General features: G+C 36.7%; 1 protein-coding gene and 1 pseudogene across 3 annotated transcripts in view; both read right to left on the bottom strand.

The window, feature by feature from the left end:
• Window positions 1-6,544, bottom strand: part of LOC113175378 (purine nucleoside phosphorylase LACC1) — an 18,783-nt gene extending 12,239 nt beyond the window's left edge. Inside the window, exon 1 of one of the 2 annotated variants that reach the window (XM_077795196.1) lies at window positions 6,504-6,544. The gene's annotated coding sequence lies outside the window, so the exon portion shown is untranslated. Of the gene's footprint in view, window positions 300-6,503 lie in introns of those variants that run through there. The other variant, XM_077795197.1, reaches the window with a different exon arrangement.
• Window positions 1-16,040, bottom strand: part of LOC113175379 (purine nucleoside phosphorylase LACC1-like) — a 192,020-nt pseudogene that overhangs the window by 98,415 nt on the left and 77,565 nt on the right. The window lies entirely within an intron of this gene.

The raw sequence follows: 16,040 nt of genomic DNA on the forward strand, positions 1-16,040 counted from the left end.
TTCCGGGTCAGGTCCGCCGCTGAGGTCGCAGGCGCAGGAGCGGCAGCCACGGAGGACCCTCAGGCGGAGCCAGGCGGGTCCCGGGGCGGTCAGGCCGGACCCAGAGAGGGGGCGGCGGGAGCGGGGGCGCCGTGGAGTGATCGCCAGGAGGGAATGGCGGGTCCTGTGACGGCCGGGGTGGCAGGAATGGCGGCCGTGGGCCCGCTAGCGCGCGGGGGGCAGGAGTCCGGGCTACGGGCCAGTCCTCTGAGCGGGCTGGAAGTCCCTGCAGCTGGCGCTTCCCGACGACCCGCTGAGCCAGCAGTGGGGCGGGGACACTTGGTCTAAGAAGTCCGGGCCGGATCCCTTCACGTTAGCTCTTAGCGACTGGTCCCCTCCAGGTTCAAGGAATGGGCCTCTAGGGGGCGGTTGGTTAGTGTAGTTTTTGTTTGCCTTTTGGTGATTCTGCCTTTCTTGAGAACAAGCCAGTCCTCATGACAGCTCCCTCACTTTTATTGACTACACAAGGGTCGCTTATGCCCCTACCCCTTTTTTGCCCTTTTTTAAAAATAGGTGCCTCTAATTGGCAGAAGGCACTGATTCTTAGAATCGTGTTAAAGATACAATTAAGCATGTGTTACATTTCCTCCAAGAATATGATTTAACAAATATTGAACAGGTAAGGATGGAAGGCATGTGCTTTGTTAAAGGAGGAAAACTTCTGCCAATTACAGTCATTTCCTTTCACTTTCTGGTACTAAATTCATCTGTCATCCCATTACTCTACTTACCTCAGTGGTTTTCAGTCCTGGCTACACATCAGAATTAAAGTGGAACTTTAAAATAATAATAATAATAATAATAATAATAATAATAATAATAATGCAGGAAACCCTACCCATACATTGAATCAAAATCTTCTAGAGGCAGTCCTGGCATGTTTTGTTTTTCTTTCTTGTTTTATTCTTTATAGTTGATTTAGATGCATAATTTGTTTTCAAAAAATAACAGCCTTCTTCCCAAGCCATTCTGATAAAGGCTTTTTTTTTTTTTTTTTTTTTTTTTTTTTTGGATAGGCCACATGACTTCATCTTTTCTTTACATTTACTGTTTGTTCTACTTAGGACATCCTTCTTTTTGTATGCCTGTTTAACTAATTGCTCCCTAATCAGTCTTCAAGCTCAAACATAGCCTTCCTTGAATTCCCATCCAAGATGCATTATTGTTTCTTTAGCATTTTGTTCACATACCAGAAACCCTCTTTTGATATAGTCCAGACCTCTATCCAAACAATAAATTGAAAAAGTTGGTTAAACATTGAGTTGTATACTGTATAGGGATGAACTTTGTTATGTAAATTATATCTAAGCAAAGCTTTTTTAAAATAGAAAAGAGCAGTTAAGCCAGAAAATCATGAAAAAGTGTAAAATTATAAACTTTTATTTTTTACCTAAAACAGCTGTCTGCTCATTTGCCAATCTATTCAGAAAGCCCTGGGTCTTTTCTTTGCACATGGTCTACTTATTGGAGTTCAGTATTTTGTCTCTTGCATAAATCATATAGCTAACCCACTAGTAAGATTTCCTGAGATTTTGTTCCTTTAAGAGGAGAATAAAGGCACTTGTGAATTAATCTGAGTGCAATTTTAATCTTTATAATCCTTAATAGTTATCTCACACAGCTTTATTGGATCTTTCCAAAATATTAAGCATAGTTTTTAAAGAAATGAGGAACTTTATTTCCATGCTATTACATTTATGTATATAATATGTTATAAAAGCACAATATCAAATACAAGTGGCCTAAACAGATTGGGAACAAACACAAGTAACTCATAGGACCCCACATCTGGTAGTGCAGAAACAGGCAGCCTCATTGGAGAGTACTTTGCTAGCCATGAGCATTTAGCATGATATGGGAATTAGCCACTTATGATTTGCAAAAGAAATAGGGTTAATTGCTTAGAGGTCAAAAGTAGATAGGCTAGGAGAGCAACTACTCCGCCTCTCCATTTTTTTAATTATTCTTCCTCATAGAGATTTAGAACATTTATTCTGAAGACAGAGATTGGGCCTTTCTTTTCAGGGGAACTGTTGGGGAAATCCCCAGACAGTCTTACCCTAACATGTAAATTTTATGAAAACAAGTGGAATTTTAAAAAATTGTTAACATTGTTTTTAAGGCATTTGCACAACAGTTTATGGATCTTTAATGAAAAGGCCATGTAACAGATAAATTTTTTCCTTCTTAAAAGCTTGAACTAGTTTCCTGGGGCTGCCATATCAATTACCACAAACTAGATGTTTTAAAATGACAAAAATTTGTTCCCTCACATTTGTGGATGTCAGGTAATAAAACAGAGGTGTTGACAGACTTTGTACTCTTTGAAGCTTTCCTTGCCTCTTCCATTTTTTGTGGCTCCAGACACACCTAGCCTGGTGACTATGTGAGTTGGGTATCTGTGCCTCCATCTTCACTTGGTCTTTTTATGTGTCTGAGTCTCAACTCTCTCTGCCTACCTTTCTCTTATAAAGAGAGCTTGAAAATAAATGCGCAGATGGCGGGCTAGGATCACCTTACCAAATGCCCCATGCCCAATGGTAATGGTCTGTGAAGGCCTTCTCCTGGAAGGAGCCAGGCCACTGTGGCACTACACTAGACTCACTACTCTTACTATGCATCCTAAGCAGGAACACCAACTAAGGATGCTAGCTAAAAACAAAATAAGAAACTAAAACAACAAACCAAAATCAAAAAACAAAACAAGACAAAACAAAAAACCCAAATCAAAGAACCAATCGCCAAAGAACACAACCACCAACCGCCAACCACCAAACGCACTAACTAGCTGGGAGTCCGACAGGTCACCACCAAGAGCTTCCTGTACTTATGGACAAAAACCCAGCCTCAGTCACTCTGTTATATACCCGGGGATTGAGACTCCCTCACAGTGGCTCCTTGTGAGCTCAGAGTAAGAAATGACCCAGTCATGCCTGGGCATCACCCACAGTGGCCATGTCCTTTTGGGCCTACAGGACCTTTGCCAATTTCAGAGTAAGAATAAGAAAGGACTCCGGAAGATTTTCAGTTCAATGGGTTATGGAAACTGATAAGTAATTTTTAAAAATTAAAATTTGTACAGTACTTGATGGACTTTCATTTCAAGTCTAAAAGTCTTGACTTTGGTGTTGAAAGACCTCAACATATCTACACTTAAGGTATTTCTTTTTCTTTCATCCAACACTCAATATGAGTGTCAAAAAGTTGGTAGCACCTCACATCATGATAATATAACAATGCTCTGTTCCCTGAGACACTCTAGAGCATTAGGCACACCTACAGGGTTGACAGGGAGGGAGGGCTCCTCATAATTTCCCCATAAGTTCTTCATCAGATCTTTCATTAGAAACACTGCAGCATAAAACACAGTGGATTGAAATACTCAAAGTGATAAAGGACAAGGCCTGGAAGCCAGGAATCCTAGAACCAGTAAATGTGTCCTTCCCAGAGAGGGAAGAAATAGAGATGACTGGGTACCTTAATGCTGCTGTAACCAAATACATTTGATTGGGTAATTCATTAACAAGTTAACAAGTCCCAGTTTGGTAAATTCAAGGTCAAAGCTGTTTGTTGCTTTGTCCTCACAGGATGGAAGGGAAAAAGTGTGGGGAACCCCCAACACACACACACAAACATTTTTCTTTTTCTTTTTTATTATTGATTGTTCCAAACATTACAGAGCTCTTGATAAATCATCTTTCATACATTTGACTCTATTGGGTTAGGGTTAGGGTTAGGTTCCATCAGTTTTTCTCATAAGGTGTTTGATGAGGTGGGGGTGTTAGGGAAACCTTATGTTTGTCAAGAGCTCGGTCAGGTGACCACACGGGCAGGCGGCAGGGCCCCTCCTCCAGTTGGAGTGGTCTGTCTACCTCACCAGCAGGAAGCCTGGTTCCTCCAACTGGGTAGGTCTGTCTACCACTCAGGCGAGTCGCTCGGCCTGTTCTCCAGGTCGCAGGTCTGCCTACCTTACAGGCGCAGGTGGCAGCTCTGCCCCTCCTCCAATTGAGTTGATCTGTGTACCACGCCGGCGGGCCACTGGGCCTGGAACAGCTCATTTTTAAACCATTACTTATAAGAACACAAGTGCCATTGAACAAGTAGCATACATTGCTCTCCTTATAAGGAGAAATGTTTCCACAACTTTTGTTTTTATCAAACTTTTAAAAAATAGGGACACACTGTAAAACTTGCCAGTGTTGTTATATGAAATCACAATAAATAATCCTATTCATTATAATATGCATGAATACATTCATGAAATCTTTCAATATTGTTTTCTTTTATTATCATAATCATCTCAAAAAGGAGAGAGAAGTGGAGAAGTAGTAGTAGTGTGGGGGAGGGGTACTTCAAATTATATTGAGAAACTATGAATATCTCCAGTGCCCCAAGGCTGACAGATAAACAAATGACCTTGAGTTGCCTCTCTAATTGACTCCTGAATGCCTTCTTTCCTACATTTAAACTCCAGAGAGACAGGTATTGGATCTGTTTTGCTTACTTACATACTAAACATAATACTTAGAAAATAGTAGGTGCTCAATAAATATTTTTTTGAATGAACACATTTTCAGGTATAGATGAAACTGAAAACAAAAGCATTTCACTTACAAATACACCTGTTGAATTCTCTAATTTAATCCCAGCTCCTAACACGGGCTACATGAAGACTGAAGAAGTCAAAATTAAATCTTCATTGTTTCAATCAATAAATCTCTATTGAGCATTTACTACCTGCTAAAGACTGCCTGGTAAAGAGAAGTAACTAACACATATGAAGGCTCTAGTTTCATGCCTATTAGTTTACAGTGTAAATATCAGTTTGGAGGTGGTAAAATATGAAAGAAAAAACAACTGAAATATACTAAAGATGGTTTACTCTTCATACTCTTTTTTAACCTCACTCATTCTCATGTCTCAACAGACAGGGTCTTACAGTTTAAAATACTTGTATGGTCAAGGACCTTCTCACAATATATCTAAACTTTAGAAATGTCCAAAAAAAGCTGAGTGCAGTGGCACAAGTTTATAATCCCAATGGCTCTGAAGACTAAGGCAGGAGAATCACGAGTTCAAAGCCAGCCTTAGCAACAGCAAGGCACTAAGCAATTCAGTGAGACCCTGTCTCTAAGTAAAATACAAGATAGGGCTGAGAATGTGGTTTAGTGGTCGAGTGCCCCTGAGTTCAACCCTACATACTCCCCGCAAAATGTTCAGAAAAGTACTTATTAGAATATTTCCAAAGGTTTTGCTGTATCATTAGCCTCCAATTATAGTATGTCATTCAAGCCTACATCCATATATACTTATGCAGAAATATTCATTTCTGATACAATAAAAAGCCAGAATTGATTTTCCTCAAAGCCTTCGGACTCAGAAGTGTTCTAACTGCTCAAAGATTTCATAATGACCTGCTGAAACCTTTTCAAGAATACTCTTGTTCAGTCTCCAACATAATTTAGCATTGGCTTATAGCTTCTATACAAATTACAGTCTCTCCTTATAGGCGTTAAAATTAACATATGTATGTTAATTGCATACTTTGATTTGTATAGAGGGAAGTAAGGTAGGGTTGTGGGGATGGGAAGAACAGTATAAAGAGACAGATATTATTACCCTATATACATGTATGATTATACTAGTGAAGTGACCCTGAACCATGTACAACCAAAGGAATGAGAAGTTGTGCTCCATTTGTGTACTATATGTCAGAATGCATTCTACTGTAAAATAAATTAATTAAAAAAACTAACATGCATGATACTCATCAGCTACACTGTTTTTTTTTTTTAAAAAGTATGTCTTCTATCAGGTACTAATCTGACAATGCTAAATATGCCCCATTTATCAAAATTATACCGATTTTTAAATTTTCTACACAATTATTTCTCAAAGGTACCCAAAAGTAGCCCCACTTCAAAAGAGCAAACTTGAATTCCAGAAATACCTATGTGGTATTGCCAGATAAAATACAAGACACTCAGTTAAATTTTTAGTATAGCTGAAATTCAAAGTTTATTCGGTGTCCTACAATTTTCTTTGCTAAATATAGCAACATTGGCCTATGAGCCCCTACAAAAACACCATTTCAAACAAGGAAAAATTAATTAGTGGTATTTTTGGCTATGTCAAACAAGAATCAGCAAATATGTATGCAATACCAAAACCCAGAGTGAAATTCACTCACACTAAATGAATGAATCAAAGACTAAGTGTAACCATTCTCTTGAAAAAAATCTTAACTTAAAAAAATTCTATGAAAAATATTAAGTCCATGAGTTATGTACCATTCAATAATAACTACAGAAAGTTCCACTGAGACTATTTCTTTGTGCATAAAGGTATTTAAGTATTATGAATTCAATTTTTACTTGAGAAAAAGTTGAGGTATTCCTAACCATTTATTTGAAAGTACCATGAAGAAAGTATGAAACAGATGTCATCAATTTTTTATAACATACCCTGATGATGTTGACATAGATGAATTGCCTCATAGGATTGCTGATCAACTTGGAGGGACTCCAGGTACATCACAAGTCTCTCAGCTGCAGGCACCATTTTCAGTTCATTGATGAATTTTTGAGGTAAAAATCTGTCAGTTACTCTTAAGAATTCCCTGTAAAATAAATTTAAAAATACTTAATTGATGCTGCATCAATGATTACTCATAATAATAAATTAATCCTGCCTCTCCTTTAATAGCTGTACACAACTACTATGAAAAATCAATATAAGAATTACCCTATGAAAATCAGCACTCTCAGCAACATAGAAACACTTTAGTCTTTGATTCATTCAATTACCATTAAGAGTCTACTTCTAGGCAACGTTCACACAGGAATTATCAAAATGAAACAAAGAATAGAATGATGATTATCAGTGCAGTCTAATTTCTTTAACAGAACCAAAGACCCAAACTAAGAACACCTAACTTGGCAGAGCAGAAAAGGAAAGGCTGAGTGTTCTAGTCAGCTTTTTCACTCCTGTGACCAAAAGACCCGAAAGAATAATTTTAGAGGAGGGAAAGTTTATTTTGAGGGATCACAGTTTCAGAGGTCTCAGTTCATAGGAGGTTGGTTCCATTCCTTGTGGCTTGAAATGAGGCAGAACATTATGGCAGAAAAGGGTGGTAGAGGAAAGTGATTCAGGGCTGATCAGGAAGCAGAGAGGAAACTCCACTCACCAGATGCAAAATATATACCCCCAAATCACACTCCCAATGACCCACCTCTTCCAGCCACACCCTACCTGCCTTCACTTACCACTCAGGGGATTAATGCACTGATTAAGGCACTCATAATCCAATCATTCCACCATAAAATAAGGAGCAAATGCCTTATGCACATCACAATTATTAACCTGTTAAGGATTTAAGTATGTGGATGACTTCTTCCATTTAAGAATAACTAAGAATTACTAAGAATTCAAAGAATGCCTCAAATCTGAATTAGTTACTTAAGTTTAGTGCTACCAGCTGGGAAGATGAATCAGTTCATTGAAGCTTTAAAACCAAGCATACTCTTCTCCTTGATGATAACTGTTCTTTGGGACATCTCTTTCTAAAATAGAGCAGATTCTTCTCTAAGGATTTCTCCAAGTTACCAAGTGTCATAGTGAAATTCTTAGTAGCTCCAGTATGTATGCCACTTAAATGTATATTTTGATGTTACCATATGCAACCAGCCTTACAGTGGCAAATGTTCACCAACCTCAGCCTTTACATTGATCAACTCCTAGTCTATTGTTGAATAATGTTACACTAAAGGCCATCTGGTGATGAGGCTCATCCTTTATAGCCTGGTAGTTCTTACTCTTGGCTGAGCACTGGAATCTCAGGAAAGACTTACTCTATAGTAATGCCTGGGTCCTAGCCACAGGAATTCTGGTATAATTGTTAAATGACATGGCCTGCACATTGAGATATTTAAAGTTCCCCAAATGACTCTACTGGATATCAAGGTTGAGCACTACCGTTCTTGACATGATTTTCCCTCCTTATTTCATTAATTACCTTTCCTTTATGCTCACTGAAAAAGCTAATTAGATATACATAGAACTTTCTTTTTTGCTTTTTCCTTCAGAAGTGTTTCTTGTTTTCTACCCTGATGTGGTCATATCTCTTCTCACTGGCACTTTCAAATTTATCACTACTTTGTGGTTATCAGATGTAAGTTTAATTATGCTCATAAAATTCTAAAATGTTAAGTATGAGTATACTAACTGTCTCCGACTAAGAAACAATTCAATGACCAAGATGAAAACAACTTCAGTTGACCTCTAAAGCCATCAACTGTTATAAACATTGACCACTTCAGTCTCTAAACTTCAGCCAACAAGTAACATCTTATCCGTAATCCTTTAACACAACAACAAACTAATAAAAGGTATCTTAACCTGTAAGATTCTTAAAAGACTAAACATATACAATTTTAATTTGAACTTAATTTCTTCTGATAAAAAAAAAGGATTGGTTTCTTCATTGTCATCTCATGGTTTCTTAATTACCATCTCCTATTGGAAGAACAGCACAATACAATAATAGCAGAGAACTTTAAACACCACTAGAGCTGCCCAAGAAACAAGCCATAAGAAGCAGGATGAATTTGAGCTGTTGGAGAATCATTTTAATTGTACATTTAAAAAAACAACCAACATCGCGGCCTGAAGATCCAGAGAGGGGCCGACCCTGCGCCTACACAGAGACCCACCCTCCTCTAGCTCTAGGTTCCTTATTCACCAAAGCATGGCTCCATAGCCCAACATCAGGGTATGACTTGTGATGCCACCAACACGAAACTGGGATATCGCACTTCTATCAGGGACAACAAACATTAAGGACCTGGTAAGATGTCACCAAGGTCCCTGTGGGCCTGGATGTACCAGAGGTTTCTCTACTAGGGGTGCTAACAGTTATCCTATTGTTGAGGTAACAGGGGGTCTTGCATGGGGTTGCCTATCTCTTGTTTCTCCTACTAACAGCCAACTTCTTATGATTACCCTCTCACTAGTCATCAAATCTAATACCTCCTTACTCTCATATCCTACCTCATAAACATCTCAGCTAATCCTCCAGTCCTCCCTTCTACTATTAGAAACTGTAAACCATTATGCAAGCCTGTTGACTACATGATAGAAGATAACTGAACTCATTTCTGACAAAACTGTAAATGTAAAAGTAGAAATTAACTGATATATGGCTGTATGTTAGGTACATTGAGCGCTGAAATATTGATCTCTCCCTTAAAAGTGAGGTATTGGTAACCTATAGGGACACTAAAAGACAATAGGGCAGAAGCTGTAATATCTCAGATCTACACTGCAAGAAAGGAAGACACATAGACATCATAAAAAAACAAGGTAGGAAAGTGCCCCAAAACAAACCAAGATACTACAACAATAAAATCCATAGATAGCGCAGTAGGTAAAATGTCAGAGAAGGAGTTCAGAATATACATAACTATAAAAGAATTTTGGAATTAAAGAATGACCTAAGTGAGCAGATACAGGCAAAAATCAATCACTCCAACAAAGAGGTTAAGAGAGCAAATACAGGTTGCAAGAGATTATTTCAAGAAAGAGAGACACTGGGAAAAAAAAAAAAAACCCAAACAGAAATCCTTGAAAGAAATAAACAATAAGCCAATTTAAAAACCCAATAGATAGCATCACCAACAGACTAGATCACTTGGAAGACAGGACCTCAGACAATGAAGACAAAATACACAATCTTGAAAATAAAACTGACCTCACAGTGAAGGTGGTAAGAAACCATGAATAGAATATCCAAGAATTATGGGATACCATCAAAAGACCAAATTTAAGATTCACTGGGATAGAGGAAGGTTCAGAGATTCAAACCAAAGGAATGCACAATCTCATCAATGAAATAATATCAGAAAATTTCCCAAGCATGAAGAGTTAATTAGAAAATCAAAACAAGAGGCCTATAGGACATCAAATTATACTGACAAAACTGTAAATGTAAAAGTAGAAACTAACTGATATATGGGATATCGCACTTCTATCAAGGGACAACAAACAAAATTACAACAGGTCTACACCAAGACACTTTATAATGAAAATGCCCAGCATACAGAATGAGGATAGAATTTTAAAGGCTGCTAGAGAGAAAAATCAAGTTACCTAAGGGAAGACCAATTTGGACCTCAGCACATTTTTCAATCCAGACTCTAATAAAAGCCAGGAGATTCTGGAACAACATATACCAAGCTCTAAAAGATAATGGATGCCAACCAAGAATCTTATATCCAGCAAAATTGAGCTTCAAATTTTACAATGAAATAAAATCCTTCCATGCTAAACAAAAACTAAATGAATTTACAGCAAGAAAGCCTGTACTACATTCTTGGAAAAATATTCCACAAGGAAGAAATGAAAAACAACAATGAAAATCTGCAAAGGGAGGAACTACAATAAAGGAAAAGCCAACCAAAGGAGAAACCAAGCCAAGCTAAATACCAAAAGTAAACAAAAATGATTGGAAAACAAAATCATGTCTCAATAATAACCCTAAATGTTAATGGCCTAAACTCACCAATCAAAAGACAGAGGCTGGTAGATTTGATTAATAAAAATGACCCAATAATATGCTGCCTTCAAGAGACTAATTCATAGGAAGACACCCACAGACTACAGGTGAAAGGTTGTGGGATAAAATATAATCATTCACATGGTCTACATAAACAAGTAGGGGTTTCCATTCTCATATCAAACAAAGCAAACTTAAAGCCTAAGTTAATCAAAAGGGAGAAAGATGGACATTTCATACTGCTTAAGGGAACCATACATCAACAAGACATAACAGTTATAAATATGTATGCCCCAAACAATAGAGCATCTACGTTTATCAATCAAACTCTTCTTAAGTTCAAGAGTCAAATAAACCACAACACAATAATTCTGGGTGACTTTAAATCACCTTTCACCACTGGATAGACCTTCAAAACAAAAGTTAAACAAAGAAAGTATAGAACTCATTAATACAAAAATCAATAACTTAGACTTAACAGAAATAGTATATTATCCATCAATAAGTGATTATACTTTCTTCTTAGAAGCACATGGATCCTTCTTTAAAATAGACCATATATTCACAAAGCAAACTTAGTGAATACAAAAAAGTAGAGATACTACCCTGCATTCTATCAGACCATAATGGAATGAAATTAGAAATCAATGATAAAATAAAAATAAAAAATACTCCAACACCTGGAGACTAAATAATATGCTATTATTGCAAAAGATATGAAGGAAGAGATTAAAAATTCTTAGAGATAAATGAGAACACTGTTACAAGATATCAAAATCTCTGGGAAACTATGAAGGCAGTTCTAAGAGGAAAGTCCATTGCATGGAGTTAATTCCTTCAAAGAAGAAAAAGTCAACAAATAAATGACCTAACATTATATCTCAAAGCCTTAGAAAAAGAAGAAATCAACCCCCAAAGCAGTAGAAGACAGGAAATAATTAAAATCAGAGCTGAAATCCATGAAATTGAAATAAGTGGAAAAATTGACAAAACAAAAAGTTGGTTCTTTGAAAAAATAAAAAAAAAATTCATGAACCATTAGCCATGCTAATGAAGAGGAGAGAGAAAACTCAAGTTACTAACATCGTGATGAAAAAGGAAATATTATGATGGACATTACAGAAATATAGAATACAAAAGATAATTAGAAATCGTTTTGAAAAAAACAAATAACCCAATCAATAAATGGGCCAAGGAACTGAACAGAAACTTCTTGGAAGAGGATATACGATCAATCAACAAACATATGAAACAATGTTCAACATCTCTAGCAATTAGAGAAATTCAAATCAAAACAACTCTAAGATTTCCTCTCACTCCAGGCAGAATGGCAGTAATCAAGAATACAAACAATAAGTGTTGGCAAGGATATGGGGGAAAAGGCACAGTCACTTTGCTGGTGGGACTGCAAATTGGTGCAGACAGTCTGGAAAGCAGTATGGAGATTCCTTGGGAAACTTGGAACCACCATTTGACCCAGCTATCCCACTTTTCAGTTTATACCCAAAGGATTTAAAAACAGCATACTATATGGGCACAGCCATATCAATGTTAATAGAAGCACAATTCACAATAGCTAAATTGTGGAACCAACCCAGATGCCCTTCGGTAGATAGGGAAACTTTGGTATATATACACAATGGAATATTACTCAGCATTAAAAGATAAATATTTCCACATTTTCGTTGGTAAAGCAGAGTAGGGGGAAAAAATGTCATCTTGGGCTGGGCTGTAGCTCAGTGGTTGAGCATTAAAAAATATATATATGTGTGTGTGTGTGTATAATAAAGATATTATGTCCATCTACACCTAAAAAAATTACCTAAAAAACTATAATCTTAATACGTGAGTACATACATGAAACTTTAGAACACTAATGAGCAATCAAGCAGAGAATGGCAATAGAGAGTAAACATTTTTTCTACTGAATTATAAATGTTAGGATCAATATTTTCATTCATGAATGTGGACTGTACAAGATACAGGCTCATTAAATCCTGTCAAATTGAGTGAGAGAGTTAACTATTTGTAGAATTACACAAATACATACAAGCAGCCATTTGTTGAAAATGGGCAGGTGTGGGGAAATTCAGTCAGAAAGGAAAAACACTATAGACAAGCAGAGGAATGACTGGTGTTACAAAATGAGTCCTGTAAAGACAGTATTATAGCAGATCAAAACATCCACATAAATCAGTAAGCATAATATTGGGAGATTAAAAACTAGAAACATAGCAATAGCAAAAGAACTAATTTAAAAAATTAATGCTTAAGTCAACAACAATCATTTGATTTCAGCAGTTTTGTCTCATGGGTTAAAGCCAACATAATTAATCTTGGTAATAATCTCTGTCTTGCTAACATTACATTACTATGCCTGCATCTTCAGAAAAGGCCCACAATGATCCCCTAATGCTCCCCTGGGACTTACCTGCAGTTCTTCTAAAAGTGTAATGCTGTTTTTAACCACATATGAATTTCTCTTCATATCCACAATATCAAAGGTCTTCCTGGTGTTTAATCTATACATTCAGGTAGATGTTTAATGATTTAGTGCCAAATAAAAATTAGAAGATTTCATGACCCTTTTCCAGGTCAATATAAGACTAAATGAATCTTGTCCAGTTCTGCAATTCAACAATTTTTAAATTTTTGATGGGATTTAGACATAATTAGAAAATGGTCCTATACATAATTAGAACCAGGAACTTGAAATTAATTTTATTACTATCCTTTATATTCAAAGATGTCAACAAATAAATTTAAGAGTGCTTTTCCTTTTATCCATTTTTGCAGTTTGTTTATAAATTATGATAATCTTTTTCATACAAGCCCATTTCCACGATGGAGAGTCCTTCCTCTAAGCAACATGGGGTAGGCTGGGACTGTGGTTCAGTGGTAGAGCATTTACCCTGTATGCTCCAGGTTTGATCACCAGCGACAAACACACACACACACACACACACACACACACACACACACACACCCCAGATCACTTTACTACAAAAATAAAGTTCTTTAACCTCTGTGATCCAATCCATTATTTTTTAAAAAATTTAGTTGTAGACAGACACAATACCTTTATTTTATTTACTTGTTTTTATATGGTGCTGAGGATTGAACCCAGTGCCTCATACATGCAAGGCAAATGCTCTACTATCTGAGCTACAACCCCAGACCTCAACTCCATTCTTGAGGAGAAGCTATCTGCCTATGGGACCTATCCTTCAATGCCCTATTTTTTTAACCAGGAAAAAAGACAGGAGTCCTAAGAGTTACCATTAGTTCTGAGAAAGTAATTGGTTGCTATAGTGGATTATGAGTGACATTTGGGATACCTAGTCAAATACCCTGTTTCTACTGTGCTTGTTGTCACCTCCTTCATGTTAGTTAGTAGGCTTGCTCTTCAAGAAATCAAGATCAAATCCTGTTGCCTTGGTCACTTGAATGGTACTGGAAAATTTGCAACATCTTCATTAACTGCTTTGGCAGCCTGACTGTAAATTAATTGGCAACATGTCTCTAGGTCTATTTTAGACATTCTCTTCCATTCCATTGATTTGGTTTTTTATCCTTTTGCCAACATCACACTATCTTACATTATTGTAGTATCATAATAAATATTAAAATTGTGTGGTATGATTCTTCCAATTTTATTCTTCTTTTAAAAATTGTTTTGACTATTCTCCTCTCGGACTATACCCAAAAGACCTAAAAAGAGCATACTACAGAGACACAGCCACATCAATGTTTACAGCAGCACAATTCACAATAGCTAGCATGTGGAACCAACCTAGATGCCCTTCAATAGATGAATGGATTAAAAAAGTGGCATTTATACACAATGGAATATTACTCAGAACTAAAAAATAACAAGATCATGGCATTTGCAGGCAAATGGATGGCATTAGAGCAGATTATGCTAAGTGAAGTTAGCCAATCCCTAAAAAGCAAATGCCTAATGTTTTCTCTGATGTAAGGGGGGGTGACTCAAAATGGGATAGGGAGGAAGAGCATGAAAAGAAGACTACCACTAAATAGGAGAGGTGTGAGGGAAAAAGAGGGAGAAGGGGAGTTGCATGGAAGATGGAAGGAGAACCTCATTGTTATACAGAATACATGTATGATGTTGTGATGAGAAAAAGAAAAAAAGTGTGTCACATTAGATTGGATAGAGAGAAAGGATGGGAGAGGAGGGGAGGAGTAGGGAGGATAGGAAGGGCAGCAAAATAGAATAGACAATATGATTGATGTATGTACATTCCATGTATGTATTATATGTCAAAATACATTCTGCTGTCATGTAGGACTAAAAAAAATAAAAATAAATCATATGATAAAAAATAAAATAAATTGTTTTGGATATTTTAGCTCCTTTCCCTTCCCATATAAATTTTAGAATCAGCTTGTTTATAGATATAAAAAAAACTTTCTAGGACTTTGGTTGGATTGCATTACATCTATAAGTCAATGTGGAAAGAACTGTCATCTTTATTATGTCAAATTTTCTGATCCATGAACTCTGTCTCTCTCCACTTATTTAAGTTATCTTTCATTAGTGTTTTATAGTTTTCAGCATACATATCCTGTACAAGTCTTGTTAGATTTATAATTTATAACTAATTATTTCATTTTTAGGAGGAGCTACTTGTAAACAGTATGGGCATGTGTATATATGCATATAAAGATTTTAATTATTAGTTAACTAAATTATAGAAGTATGATTGATTTTTGAACTTGCTAAATATCCTTATTAGTTCTAAATAATTTTTTTGCTTGTTTGCTTAATGATTGGGTAGATTTCATGAGATTTTCTAGGTAGGCATTTATATTATTTGCAAATAGGGACAGTTTTATTTCATTTTTTTCTCATCTGTGTGCCTTTTATTCATTTTAATTTTCTTGTTGCACTGTGTAAGACTTTCAGTTTGATGCTGAAATATGAGAGTGGTGGGCATGGTAATCTCTACCTTATTCCAAGTGTTAGGGGAAAGCATTTGGCCATTCACCATAAAATATGGCACTAGCTTCAGAGTTTGGCAGATGCCCTTTAAGAGGCTGAGGAAATTCCCTTCTACTTCAGTTATCAGGTTAACTTGAGTCAAAGTCAGGAAATTTGGAAAGAAAGATGGAGAAATTCATAGCTAATTCAGTGATAGTTTAAATTCTGGTCTTCCTTGGGCCATCTGCTACCATTTATTTTTTTTTTCAGAGACTTCAAATAGGTGCTTATGAATTCTGTCCAGGTTTTATAGCTGCATTCAGTGGGAGAGACAAGGTGGAGCCTGATTGCTCCATAACTGGAAACTTTGAGGCATTTTGCAGTGAAAGAAGGAAAATTAACCAATTAGCTCATTCACTTACATTAAAAATACTATTATTTTTTGGGGGCTGGTGATGTGGCTCAAGCGGTAGCGCGCTCGCCTGGGTTCGATCCTCAGCACCACAT

Source organism: Urocitellus parryii, chromosome 2 (assembly GCF_045843805.1).
Source record: "Urocitellus parryii isolate mUroPar1 chromosome 2, mUroPar1.hap1, whole genome shotgun sequence".
Lineage (NCBI taxonomy): Eukaryota > Metazoa > Chordata > Mammalia > Rodentia > Sciuridae > Urocitellus > Urocitellus parryii.